This window comes from Muntiacus reevesi, chromosome 4 (assembly GCF_963930625.1).
Source record: "Muntiacus reevesi chromosome 4, mMunRee1.1, whole genome shotgun sequence".
In the NCBI taxonomy this organism is placed as follows: Eukaryota; Metazoa; Chordata; class Mammalia; order Artiodactyla; family Cervidae; genus Muntiacus; species Muntiacus reevesi.
In genome coordinates this window covers 24,462,967-24,476,213 of record NC_089252.1, presented here as the reverse complement: position 1 = coordinate 24,476,213, position 13,247 = coordinate 24,462,967, and positions in this window count along the sequence as shown.

Genomic DNA, 13,247 nt, shown 5'->3' with positions numbered 1-13,247 from the left:
GCCCAGCTCCAGTGGGACAGACTTAGAGTGACTCAAGTCCTGTAATCCAACTCAGACTAGGAGATGTGATCAGTGAACCCTCGCACCCCTAATTCACCTAGATTAAGGCAAACTTCAGGTAGTGAGAGACTGCTGCATGCCAAGCATTACTTTAGATGCTGTGAACCTAAGGAAAGACAGAGTGCCTGCAAATGAAGAGCTCACAGCCTTTTAAGAAGATAACTGTGTCAACATGATTTGACAAGGGCTATGGTCCAAGGCAGGCTTCCCCGATGGCTCAGTAAAGAATCCACCTGCCAGTGGAACAGACCTGCGTTCAATCTCTGGGTTGGAAAGATTCCCCTGGAGAAGGAAATGGCAGCCCACTCCAGTATTCCTGCCTGGAGAATCCCATGGACAGAGGAGTTCGGCAGGCTATAGTCCACAGCATCGAGGCAAAGAGCTGGACACACCTGAAGCCACTTAGCACACATGCAGGATGATAAGAAGATTCAAAAATGGAGAGAAGACAGTGTATCCATTCTCTCCAGCCCAAATCCACAGAGAGGAACACATCTGTGTAGCTGAACCCGCTGGACTTGCTCCTCATCTCAGCGAGAGAGAACAGACTATACTCTCACTAAGAAAGTATTAGATCCTACAGAAGGATTTTATGCTTTGGCTGGGTGACTCGGGGGAGTCTGAGAAAGTGGAACTTCACTCTAGATTGGATGTCATCAGAAAGTGGGGGCAATTCTATGACTGTCTCTGTTTATCTGCAGGGCAGAAAGACCAGTGCAGATACACTGTATCTGTACTTGGAAAAGCAGACAGTTACTTCTTTTAGTGAGAAGGGAGGTTTGAGATCTTGTGAGTTCCACAGTGATTTTTTTTTTTTTTCTGGCTTTATCATGGTCTTAGACTGACACTGTCTGATGTTCGGTGAGATTGTCACACCCAACAGAGCACCAACAGCCCCAACTAGCTTGTAATAACCTTGAGGCCAGTTCCCGGAAGTCAGGAGCTGCCTCCCCACCCTCTTCCTCAATGTCTATAGAGCTGCTGATCTGCAAAATATCAGCAAATAGCTGAGATAGCTTTGTTGTGAAAGGGGGAGAGAATTAGAAAAATCCATTAAGTCTTGGTGCCAGTGGTAAAGAACCCACCTGTCAATGCAGAAGACTTAAGAAATGTGGGTTTGATCCTTGGGTTGGGAAGATCCCCTGGAGGAGAGCATGGCAACCCACTCTCGTTTCTTGCCTGGAGAATCCCCTGGATAGAGGAGCCTGGTGGCCTACAGTCAGTGAGGTTGTAAAGAGTTGGACACGGCCAAAGTCACTGAGCATGCATGCACACATGAAAAGTCAGGCATCAGTGCTGGCCAGCAGATTGAATGGACCAGCCCATAAGTGAGCTTGGAAACACGGACAAAGGGCAGATTTGTAGTCAGCAATGGTGAGCTCAATTTTAGCCACACTGAGCTTGAAGTGATCAAGCCAGTTTTCAATCTCACACCTTGGAAATCAGAACTGGGTATACACATACAGCCAGAAAACAAAACTCACTAGTATTAAAATACCTCCTGAAACATTTGGATAGCCTTTGCTGAACAAGGAAATTTAGGATACTTATGTTTTATAACCCGTATTTTGTTCACAAAGATGACCCTTCTAAAAACTTTTCTCACCCAAACCCTCAGTATTATAACCACTCCTTTATGTCTCAGTTCACAGAATACCCCGCCCCCCTTAACCCCTTGACTACTTCTTCGTGCCTTTCAAAATGGAAATGAGCTCAGAATCAATTCCATTTTCCTCGCGCCCCATTCTCTGTGGGTTAGAACTGCCCCAGTTAATTTAAAGCCGAGGCAGATGGTAATTCATCTCTGGCAATCAAGGCAAACGCTGAGGTCTGTTCCGGAACCACTGTCGTCAGCAGGGAGAGCGGGGTTACATGGAGCTGCTTAAATAAGCCCTGAGATGTGGAGCTTCTTCGGGGGCTCGGCAGTCACCCACTTTCTGCAGCTGTCACTGACGTCGCTCCTGGGGAGGCTGAAGGTTGGGAGACTGGTTGTAAGGTGGGAATGCAGCGGTGGGCTTGGGAGAGGGCGCTGGGCTGTCGTGTAAGTCCTGGCAGCTGCCCAGATGAAGACCCGTGCTGAGTTGAAAGCACACGACTCAACTGCCTTCCTTGGGAAAGTGCATTTGGAAAATACACGGGAGTGTATTTCCAAGCACATGGAAGACAGTTCCAGCTACACAGTCAGGGCTCAATAATTATCTGCTGAAGGAATGAACAGAAAGTTGGCTCCAGGTAGGCAAATAGTTCTCCTCTGAGCCTTTACAAGTCCCTTGGGTTTTACCAGGGCATGTTCCCCTCTCACACAGACGTGTGCGAAACAGCGCCATGAAATGGACCGGTTTGTTGGGAAACACTAAAAGGCTAGCAGCTCCTGGGAGTAATCTCAAATACTCAGTGCCAAGTTCTGCATCCTTGGATTGACTTCAAGAATGTAAGTCACCGAGAATGTCTACTGTAAAATCAGTTGATTTAAAATGTCCCATTGGGTGCCCAGCTAGCTCAGTCAATACAGTATGAGACTCTAAAATGTTCCATTGCCTAGGCCCAGGACCAAAAGAAAAAGGAACCACATTCAAAACCACAACTAAAGCCCACTGAGTGGGTTTTGCCTCATTGTCTTGAAAGGCAGAGACCCTCTGCCATTCCAGGTCTCCCCACAGAGAAGCAGGACTGGATGGGGGGCCTGCCTGGGGCACTGCAGACGGTCTGAGCCCTGCAGGGAAGATGCGGCTTTGCCAGAGGCAAGACCCTGCCTGTCCGGGCATACTCTGTGTAGAGGCAAATACCCAGCAAATTTTGCAAATGCTCTATAATGAATCTGTTGTTCAGTTGTTCAGTCATGTCTGACTCTTTGTGATCCCATGGACTGCAGCACACCCACCTTCCTTGTCCTTCACCATTTCCTGGAGTTTGCTCAAACTTACGTCTATTGAGTCGCTGATGCCATCCAACCATCTCATCCCCTATTGTCCCCTTCTCTTCCTGTCTTCAATATTTCCCAGCAATAGGGTCTTCTCCAATAAGTCGGCTCTTCCCATCAGGTGGCCAAACTATTGGAGTATCAGTTTCAGCATCAGTCCTTCCAATGCATATTCAGGGTTGATTTCCTTTAGAATTGACTGGTTTGATCTCCTTGCAGTTTAAGGGACTCTCAAGAGTCTTCTCCAGCACCACTGTTTGAAAGCATCAATTCAATTCTATAATGAACACTATGGCTCTATTGCCAGAATCCACTTCATCCATCTCTTTTCCACTGAGAAGCAAAGAGAATGCTCTTACTCTTAGCTCCCAGAGATGGGGAATGCAAGCTTCTCCATCTAAGTCAACCTGTGAAATCTTTGTCCTGGTGTTTAACTTAGGGGCACTTGAGGTCTAAAATGGCCCAATCAGAAGGAAACCCAGGGCTTCTCTTTCCTGATGAGATCAAATGACATGTTTCCTGGAAGAACACAGCTCTGGGAGGTACTGGCTGCCATCTTATGACCACAAAGGGAGCGATCCTCAGGAGGGAGCCAGTTCCAGAAAGGTGGCAAGTCAGTCTTGACGACAAGGCAGAGCAGCTGAAGCACTGAGTATTTCTCAAATCAGTGGCATTAACCAATAATATCCTCACTTTTCAAGAGCATTTGATTCAGTTTCTGTAAATCAACTTTATTTAAAACCATGACTTTTTTAAATGTTTTATGCTTTTTAAAAAGTTTTTAAGGTAATTTAGAACAGCTTTAGATTTATTAGTTATTTTGTCACTTGTGTCCGAAACATCTCAGTTGATATTCATCTCCTCTTGATAAAAAAAAAAGTACAAAAAAATCAGGAAGGGTTTGAAAATAGGCTTTTGCATGTATATTATTAAATTCAAAGAATTTATCCTATGATTTAAGAATAAAATTGGCAGTTTTCTCAAAGATACTATAATAATGTCCAATAAACTATGGTAACCCCTAGTTATACCACCATAGAATGTTATTTATTAATAGAATAGACCACCATAAAATGTACCACCATAGAATGTTATTAATAGAATATGATACACATATTTAAAGTTGCAACCATAATTTAAAATAAATTTTCATGCTCTAACTTCCCATGAACAATTACTAATATTTCTATGTGATCTTTATAACTTTTAATTTTTGAAAAATTTCTTATACATTACAGTTTAATTACACCCTGCTCATAGTGTGATATATTTAGCCTCAACTTTTTGCACTTGTAGCTAATGCTGTAATGAACATTTTTAGGAAGCATATAGATTTTTGCTTCTGTTGAATTAAGTGGATGATGTAACATTTCTAAAGTTTTTAACTCAGGAACTGATGCCTTGGACATCAAGCTGCCTGAAAAACAGTCTTGTCTCCACCATTACAAGCTCTTTGATTTTGGACAGATTACATAAACTTACTTTGCCTTGGTTTCATTTGTAAAATAGAAATAATCATAGCACCACCTCCAGAGAGTTATTTAAAACCAACTGTCATAAGACACATAAAGGGGGTTAAAGCAATGCACGTGTGTGCTAAGTCGATTCAATCGTGTCCAACTCTTTGCAACCCCACAGACTGTAGCCCGCCAGGTTCCTCTGTCCATGGGATTCTCCAGGCAAGAATACTGGAGTGGGTTGCCGTGCCCTCCTCCAGAGGATCTTCCCCACCCAGGGATCAAACCCGAGTCTCTTACATCTTCCGCATTGGTAGGCAGGTTCTTTACCACTAGCACCACCTGGAAAGCCCAAAACATGCACTGGATACATTAAGTTCTCAAGAACTGTAACTAAAAGTATTATTATTTGGAATAATATTAGAACATGAACACATTAATGTCATAAATTCTATGACACTGAAGACTTACTAGTTCTTATTAAAGTTTTTTGCCACTTTGATAGATATATAATTATAGCTCATGATTGCTTTACTTTTTACTTGATTACTAAAGATAAACATTTCTCCTAGATTTATTTTTCCTGTATTGTTTATTCCCTTTACTAGACACATTTTTCAAGTATGTCTAACAGTCTAAAATGTATGTGACTTATTCACAGAATATGTACATCAGTTTCCTCTTGATGATTTAACAAATACCACAAATTCAGTGACTTAAGACAACCCCAATTTATTCTCTTACACGTTCAGAGGTCAGAAGTCCAAAATCAAGGTGTTGGCAGAGGTGTGTTCCCTCTGGATACTTGGCCTCCTGTATCAAGTAGTTCTCCTGGCTTTAAAAAATTTCCGGAGGCCATTTGCCTCCTTGACTCATCACCCCTCCTTATAAGGACATTTGCAGTTACACTGGATCTCTCAAATAATCCAGGGACTTCCCTGGTGGTCCAGTGGCGAAGACTCCGATCTCCCAATGCAGGGGGCCCAGGTTCAATCCCTGGTGGGGGACTTAGATCCCACATGCTGTAACTAAAGATCCTGCATGCCACAACAAAGATGGAAGATCCCACGTCTTGCAACTAAATAAATAAAGCGTCACACCTGCAAAGTTCCTGGCACAGGTTCTGGGAATTAGCATGCGGGTGGCCATTATCCTGTCTGACATTGTACAGGTATTGATTCATCCAACACACAGCGATTGAGACCTGGTGCTGGAGCTGTAAGGATGCATTAAGACAGAGGGTTTGCCTGCAAGGAATTCATGTCTGTTCTTAGCAATGGAGACAGACATGAAAGGGAAAGAGAGAGGGAGAAAGGGAGGGAGGGAGGAGAAAAGGCAGGAAAGGAAACAAGGAAGGGAAGTCAGCACTGCCACAAAAAGAGTAAAATGCTATAGTAACAGAACAGAAAAACTTGTTTTCATTCCTGGGATCCTAGAGGCCTCAACAGAGGAAAGGAAAACTAAGTTTGTCTTCCCAAGTAGGAGGCAGGCACGTTAGTAGGAAAAAGCCATTTCTGGAGAGGAGGCTGAGTTGCAGAGGGACAAAGATTTGAGAGTACATCAAATATGCAGAGAAAGGCAAGCAATTTGGTTTAGTTAGTTAGAGGCTAGGAGATTTTGGATCAAAGTAGCAAAAGACTGAAGGGCTATGCTAAGTTGAAGTCCTGTGGGAAACAGGGAAGTTAGTGAAGGTAAATAAATGAGCTGATTTGACCCGGGATCCCAGTACTGAGTCTAGGGTGGACTGACAGGGATGTCTGAAGGCTGTCACAACTGTCCAGGGGACGGCAGTAAATTCCATTTATACATATTTTAAATTGATATGTAACAAAAGAAATGGGAATGAAAGAAATAAAGTAGGTGATTTCAAAGTTACCTTCCTGATCTAAAGTTCTGTGGTTTCATGATTCCATTTGTTCTCCCAAAGGGATTGAGAATTATACTTTAGCTACTAGGCCTAGAATAAAAAATTGTATTTGCTGCACTCCCAGTAAATGACTAAATTCTAATTTCCCCTACAGGAGTCCCGGAGAAGGAAATGGCAACCTACTCCAGTATTCTTGCCTGGGGAATTTCATGGGCAGAGGAGCCGGGCCGGCTACGGTCCATGGGATCGCGAAGAGTTGGACTCGACTGAGCAACTAACACTTACTTACAGTAAATGACTCATAAAAGAAGTATTTAGATAAATAGCTACTAAAATTTTTATTACTCCTATTTCCTCCAACATATACTAATAAGCCTAGTTTTTTCCCTTACAAAAGCACACTATAAAGCAATGCCGTATTTTTTTGTAACCCAGAAGCAGCAAAACTCAGACTGCAGACTTAGAAAAACAAGCAATGCTTGCTGTTCAGCTTTTCTTAACTTTAATAAATTATTGGACTTTGAAGTTAAACGTCTAGAGTCAGGCATTCATTTCTAGAAAGGTTTTTATACAACCTTAACAACGCAAAGTAAATTGTACAAAAAAAGAAAAACACTCAGTAAAAAATAGGAAGAAAACAAGACCCTGCAAAATGCATTAGGGACATTTATATAATGCAGCAAGAAGAGTGATCAAATAGGAATCATCATCTTTCTACTTGTTAAGGTTGATCACCAGCTAACGAAAGACAAACTCATGAAACATTTGTTCTGCTTTGTTCTAATCATTTTTAAAATTTGTTTCTGTTTAAGATCTATTTTAGGGTTTGCTTTTTAAATTGGATTTTGTGATTATATAAAAAGCCCGAACACAGTTCCAGTTCCTAACTATTTAAAAATGTATTAAAGGCTCAGCCTCACTGCCAGTCCTGTGCCCTCCGCCCCCTGCCACTCTCTCCCCACAGGCCATTTTTATTAGTTTCTGGTTTTTTCTGCTCGGTTTTGTAGGAAAAAACAACACAAACAAGAATGCATATATTTTTATTTCCCCTTCTTTTATACATATAAAGTAGCATTTTAGATAGCGTGTGAGCTTTATTTTTCCCCAAAGGACACTACTAGTCTGAAAATCAGTAGATATCAGAATGTAGAATTTGTGCCTCCTCTCACATGGCTGGAGAGGGGCCCACGGAGTGGGTGACCGGTGCCATTCAACCAGCAGTCCCCCTGCAGACATTCGGGTGCTCCCAAGCCTTTGCTACTCTCATGCCTCTGTGAATAAACTTGTACATCTGCTGTTTCCTATCTGTAGAGGTGTGTCTTTAGCCAAGATGCCTAAAGAAGTAATTCTGGGACAAAGGGCAAATTCTTTCATCATTTTGCTGGTTATGGCTAAATTCCCCTCCAGAGGTTGTGACATTTTGTATGTTATGTATGAGTCCTTGATTCTCTAGTCTCACTGATAGTGTTGGTGAAACTTCTGGATTTTTGCCAATCTGATAGGTTGGAATTGATACTTTGATGTGACCTGAATCTGCATCTCTCTTATTGTGAGTGGAGTTGATTATCTTTCATACAGGTAGTGTTAGTCGCTCAGTTGTTTTCAACTCTTTGCGACACCATGGACTGTAGCCCGCCAGGCTCCTCCGTCCATGGAATTCTCCAGGCAAGAATATTGGAGTGGGTTGCCATTAAAAAAAAAAAAAAAGTTTAAAGTAAATTTATTTTTAATTGAAGGATAATTGCTTTACAATATTTTGTTGGTTTCTGCCAAAAAACATGATAATTTAAAAATTTTGAAGTCATTGTAGACTCTCATGCAGTCCTAAGAAATAATATAGAGAGATCCCTGGACCCATCACCCAGCTCCCCTCCCTGGGCTCAAATGGTACAAAATTATAGTGCTATGTCGCAGCCACCAAACTGACATCCACACCATCAAGTACGGAAGAGTTCCCAATCTTCCTTTTTACCAGATCTTTTTTTTGTGAGTTGGACAAATTGGGGTAATACATCCCATTCACTTCTCCCACCAATGACCAAATGACAACCGTGAAAGCCTATCGGAAGGTTCTGAAAGGTGGGGTAAGGAAGACCAGCTCCCAGGGGACCTGGAGACTCAACACCTCAGCCATGAATCCTGGAAGTTCTCCACTTGCCTCTTCCTTAGACATCCCAGCCTGGGTGCTAAAAAGGTCAGCAACATAACTGACCCAAGTAGAAAAAGCCCCACAAGAAAAGCCTGCTGTCCTCAGCCTTAGAACCTAGAAGGTTGCAGACCAGCAGGCACCATTCAACCATACTGTCTATTCTTCAGAAGAGCACCCCAAGAAGAGCCAGGGCGTCCCCACCCCCACTGGGGAGCAGTGGTGGCCAAACCTGTTCCCCACCAGCACCCACCCCCATGCCCTCTGTGGTGAAGAGCCTGTGGGAAGGAATTCTGGGGACTCCCCTCCTTTATGCAGCTTAAGACTTCTGCCCCGTTTTCTATTCGGTTTCCAGGTAGGTTATAAAATGCACAAGGCTTCCCTGGTGGCTCAGTGGTAAGGAATCCACCTGCCAGTGCAGGAGACATGGGTTCAATCCCTGGTCCAAGGAAGATGCCACCTGTGAAGAAGCAACTAAGCCTGTGTGCCCCAACTACTGAGCCTGTGTGCCCCAACTACTGAGCCTGTGCTCTAGAACCTGGGAGCCCGATGACTGAGCCCTTGCATGGAAGCTACTCAAGTCCACGCACCATAGAACTCACACCCTGCAAAAACAGAAGCCATCACAACGAGAAGCCCATGCACCACAACCACAGAGTAGCCTCCACTCGCCGCAACTAGAGAAAAACCCTGCATAGCAACAAAGACCCAGCAGAGCCAAAAATAAATAAAATTCTATAAAAAATAAAATAAAGGGGTAATGGGTTGGACCCTATGAGAAGCCCTTGGCAAGCATCTCCCTTACTTGGCTGTAGTCCGCTCAGGGGAAGGAAGTCTTATTCACTCTCACGCCACCAGCAGAGCCCAGGGCCTGGGACAGAGCCGGTGCTTAATAAATGGCCTAAAATATTGAGATGGGAGAGACTAGAGACTAGGCTGCCAGAAGCTGTGACAGACTGAAAGACTGCAGTTACCCTATGCAAAATGACATTTATACAAGGTCAAGGGATACAGGAATAAAGGGGAGGTCTGGTTACCATAGCAACCCTGTTCTGCCTAAACGAAAGTACTCAGGGGATTTCCTTAAGACTTCAGGGAAACTAACAGCCACCATCCGCCATCCACCATCCACCATGATGTTTCCTGATTCTGACAACGATGGTGATGGTGGAAGAAGAGAAAAGAGCAGATAAAGGAAGGGAAGAAGGGGAGGAAAGACTGTGTAAATGAAGCAGATCCTTGGAAATGAACTAAGTAAACTGGAAATAATATTGCAGACATAAACAAACACCTTCTCTTTGATACATCAAGCAGGTGCTTACAGCATCTGCCCTCAAACTCTTTCATCACCATATTGGTGCCTTGAGACATTTATTTTACAGTAGGGATGACTGTCACTTTCCCTGTTAGATTTTTTAATTTAGCAAGCAAAAATTATCTTGGCAGTGAATTCTTTGCTATTCTGGTTTTTTGGTTTTATAAACTAATCCATTTAAAATTTTTAAAACTTAGTAAATATTTTAATTTACAAATATATTGGATAAAAAGATGAGCCTCTCTATTCAGGTAAATCTGTAGGTGGGACAAAACACATTCTGACAACGACCTTTAATAATAAGGCATCGATCCTACTTAACACAGCTCAGGAAGAGGGTATGATGGGTGTGCGTTCACGAAGCAGTCACTGTGGTGGGTTCTGCTCTGTTAGATGCTAAACGGTCGCCCCTGACAGCATCGCTCATTCACTGAACACTGAACCAGATGCTGGGAGTACAGAAATGAATGGACACAGACTACCTGCGAGTCTCCTGCAGTCACCTGGGGGACCACGTGCTCAGTTCTGCAAATACAAGAGATCATCTGGTATGAGTGGCTATTTATTTACAACTGAACAAAATTAAAAATCCAGTTCCTTACTCCTGCCTGCCACATTTCAAGTGCTGAACCGCCATGCACGGGTGGTGACTATCTTACAGTAATATCACAGAACACTTTCATCATCACAGGATATTCTACTGGGCAGTGCTGGGAAGTGTCCTACAAAGTGAATTACTGATCAGAGGAAAGAGCGGGGACGAAGAATGGAAGGCAGAAGAAGAAGGATCTTCCAAGAAACTGAGAAGAGAATAAGTGAAGACGCCACACCCAAAAGGCAGGAGAGAAACAGTAGGAGTTCAGGCCCAGGGGGACGCTGACCTTCTTCAGCCATTGAGAGAGAGAACTACAGAATCCTTTCCATGAGTTCAGTATTGTAACGGTGCTTGCCATGTCATCTACTTAAGATCAACAACAAAGCCAGATTCTTATTTGCCATACATTTCTTCTCATGACTATTACTGCCAAGTTATAACTGTGTCCTTTCATCAGTTTACTAATTGTTTACATACATTCTCATGCATAGGGTAATCACTGACTACATTTCCTAGCAGAATTAAGGAGCGAGGTATCATTCTTAAAATATGATCCAAGTCAATTTGTATGAAAAGAAATTCACTCTAAAACTGAAAATTGACTTAATATAAGCCAAGTTTGTGCTCGGAGTCCAGCACTGTGCTACGTGCTCTATTAGAATTAGTTACTTTAATCATCTGAATGACCCTCGGGTAGTTCCCTCACCCTCCATAGAGAGACCAAGAAATCGAGGGCCAGAGTGGTTTAAAATTTTGGTAAAATTTCCCAGGTGGCTCAGTGGTAGAGAGTCTGCCTGCTAATGCAGGACACGTGGGAGACATGAGTTGGATCCCTAGGCTGGAAAGAGCCCCTGGAGGAGGAAATGACAACCCCCTCCAGTATTCTTGCCTGGGAAATCCCATGGACAGAGGTGCCTGGCGGGCTACAGTCCATGGGGTCACAAGAGTCAAGACACGACTTAGCGACTGAGCACACACAGCTAATAACAGTGAATGTGTGAACTCAAACTCGATTCAGTCTGATTCCAGAGTCTTCACTTATAACTACCACCTTTCAAAAAGTTCTACTAAGAGGTAATTGCAAATCAAGGTCCACAGTTGCAGAAAAGCAATTATTTCAACTATCCTTCTGACATGTAGTGTTTCCAGCAGAAAAATACTCTATTTCTGGCTTTTTTTTAAAAAAACTTATTTTGTTTTTAAGTATAGCCAATTAACAACGTTGTGACCGTTTCGGGTGCAAGGTAGAGAGACTCAGCCACATGTGCAGCACGTATCCATTCTCCCCCAAGCTCTCTTCCTATCCAGGCTGCCGCATAACATCGAGCAGAGTGCCCTGAGCTCTACAGTAGGTCCGTGTTGGTTATTCATTGGCTGAGAAATATTCTGCACCTGGAAAAAAGCTGCTCCTTCAAGCCGCCCCGTTGGCTCTCAAATATTGCATGAGCGAACTATACAACTAATGTCTGCAGAGGGCGCAATAGAGCACCTCACTCGACAGGAAGATCCCCTGGAGGAGGGCATGGCAACCCACTCGTGTTCTTGCCTGGAGAAGCCCAGGGACAGAGGAGCCTGGAGGGCTACAGTCCATGGGGTCACAAAGAGTCAGCCATGACTCAGTGAGTGAGAACACATAGGCTTTCAAATGTCCCACTCTGCCAGTTTTACATAGAGGACAGTACACTCCTTGAAAGTAGTTAATGTCTGATGCTTCTTAGAGATTTTCCAGAGCACAGACTTCAGCTGATGGAGTTGGGAAGATTAAATTAGATATGGAATTCAGGTCCACCAAAAGGTATCTTAGAAATGCGTTAAGACACAAGTTTTACTTTTCAACCCATATATTTTTCTTGTAATATTCTGTTGGTGATACAGGACTATCTTTTCTGAAGTCACTTAAATCAAGAGCAATAGAGTACAGGCTCCTTAAGAAGCACTTTTTCTAAAAAAAATATTACTTGGTCCAGAATATCTCCACAACCTTAAATCCATACAAGGAAAACCCTTTTTTTTCCCCTTCTCTTTTGCACCTATATGAGATGATGGGTGTTCAACTAAACTTACTGTGGTCATTATTTCATTATGCTGTACACCATTATTCAGACAGTGTTGTATGTCAATTATATCTCAATAAAATTGGAAAAAATAATAAAGACAATAAAATATATAAAACCATTGAATTATGCTGCATTATTCATCAGAGGACACACTAATACTATAAGCGGGAACCTGGGGCAGACTAAGCAAGCTCCATTTTCTGGCTTAGCAGGATGTGAATACCTAAATGATTATGATTTAATGACTGGCTTTATTTGTGATGTATAGTGACAATATCCCGGTAAGTCATACTATGCATAAAAATTAATAACGCTGAGAACTCATACAAATAATTCTAACTGAGAGAAGTCATGATCTCATGATCTAGTCCCAGATGCAAATCCAGTCTCAAGGTATTTCTGAGACTTGACTGCCTTAAAGATCTTCAGATTCCTGCCTACAACACACCAGTTTACTGAAGTTGTGCAGGGAGAAGAAAGTTATGCCAAAAATGACTTCTTAACTATTCATATTTTGATACAGCAGATTACTAATTGTATTGATGAACAGTATTTAAATGTCACTGTGTGTCCTCTGAGGTTCAAGCTATGAGGTCATGTCTAAATGTATTTAACTGACACTGCTGCAAAGGCAGATGTGATCACCTCATGCTTACAGTGTAAATCCTAGTACAACCACAGTACTCAGCAGTAAACCACCTGAAAATCAGGAACACAAACACAACAAAACCCCAGACAACCCAAAAACAGGTCCTGAGAAAATAATTACATCATCACACAAGGTCTTTAGAACATTATATTTCATAAAAGACAATGATAAAAAAGTACAA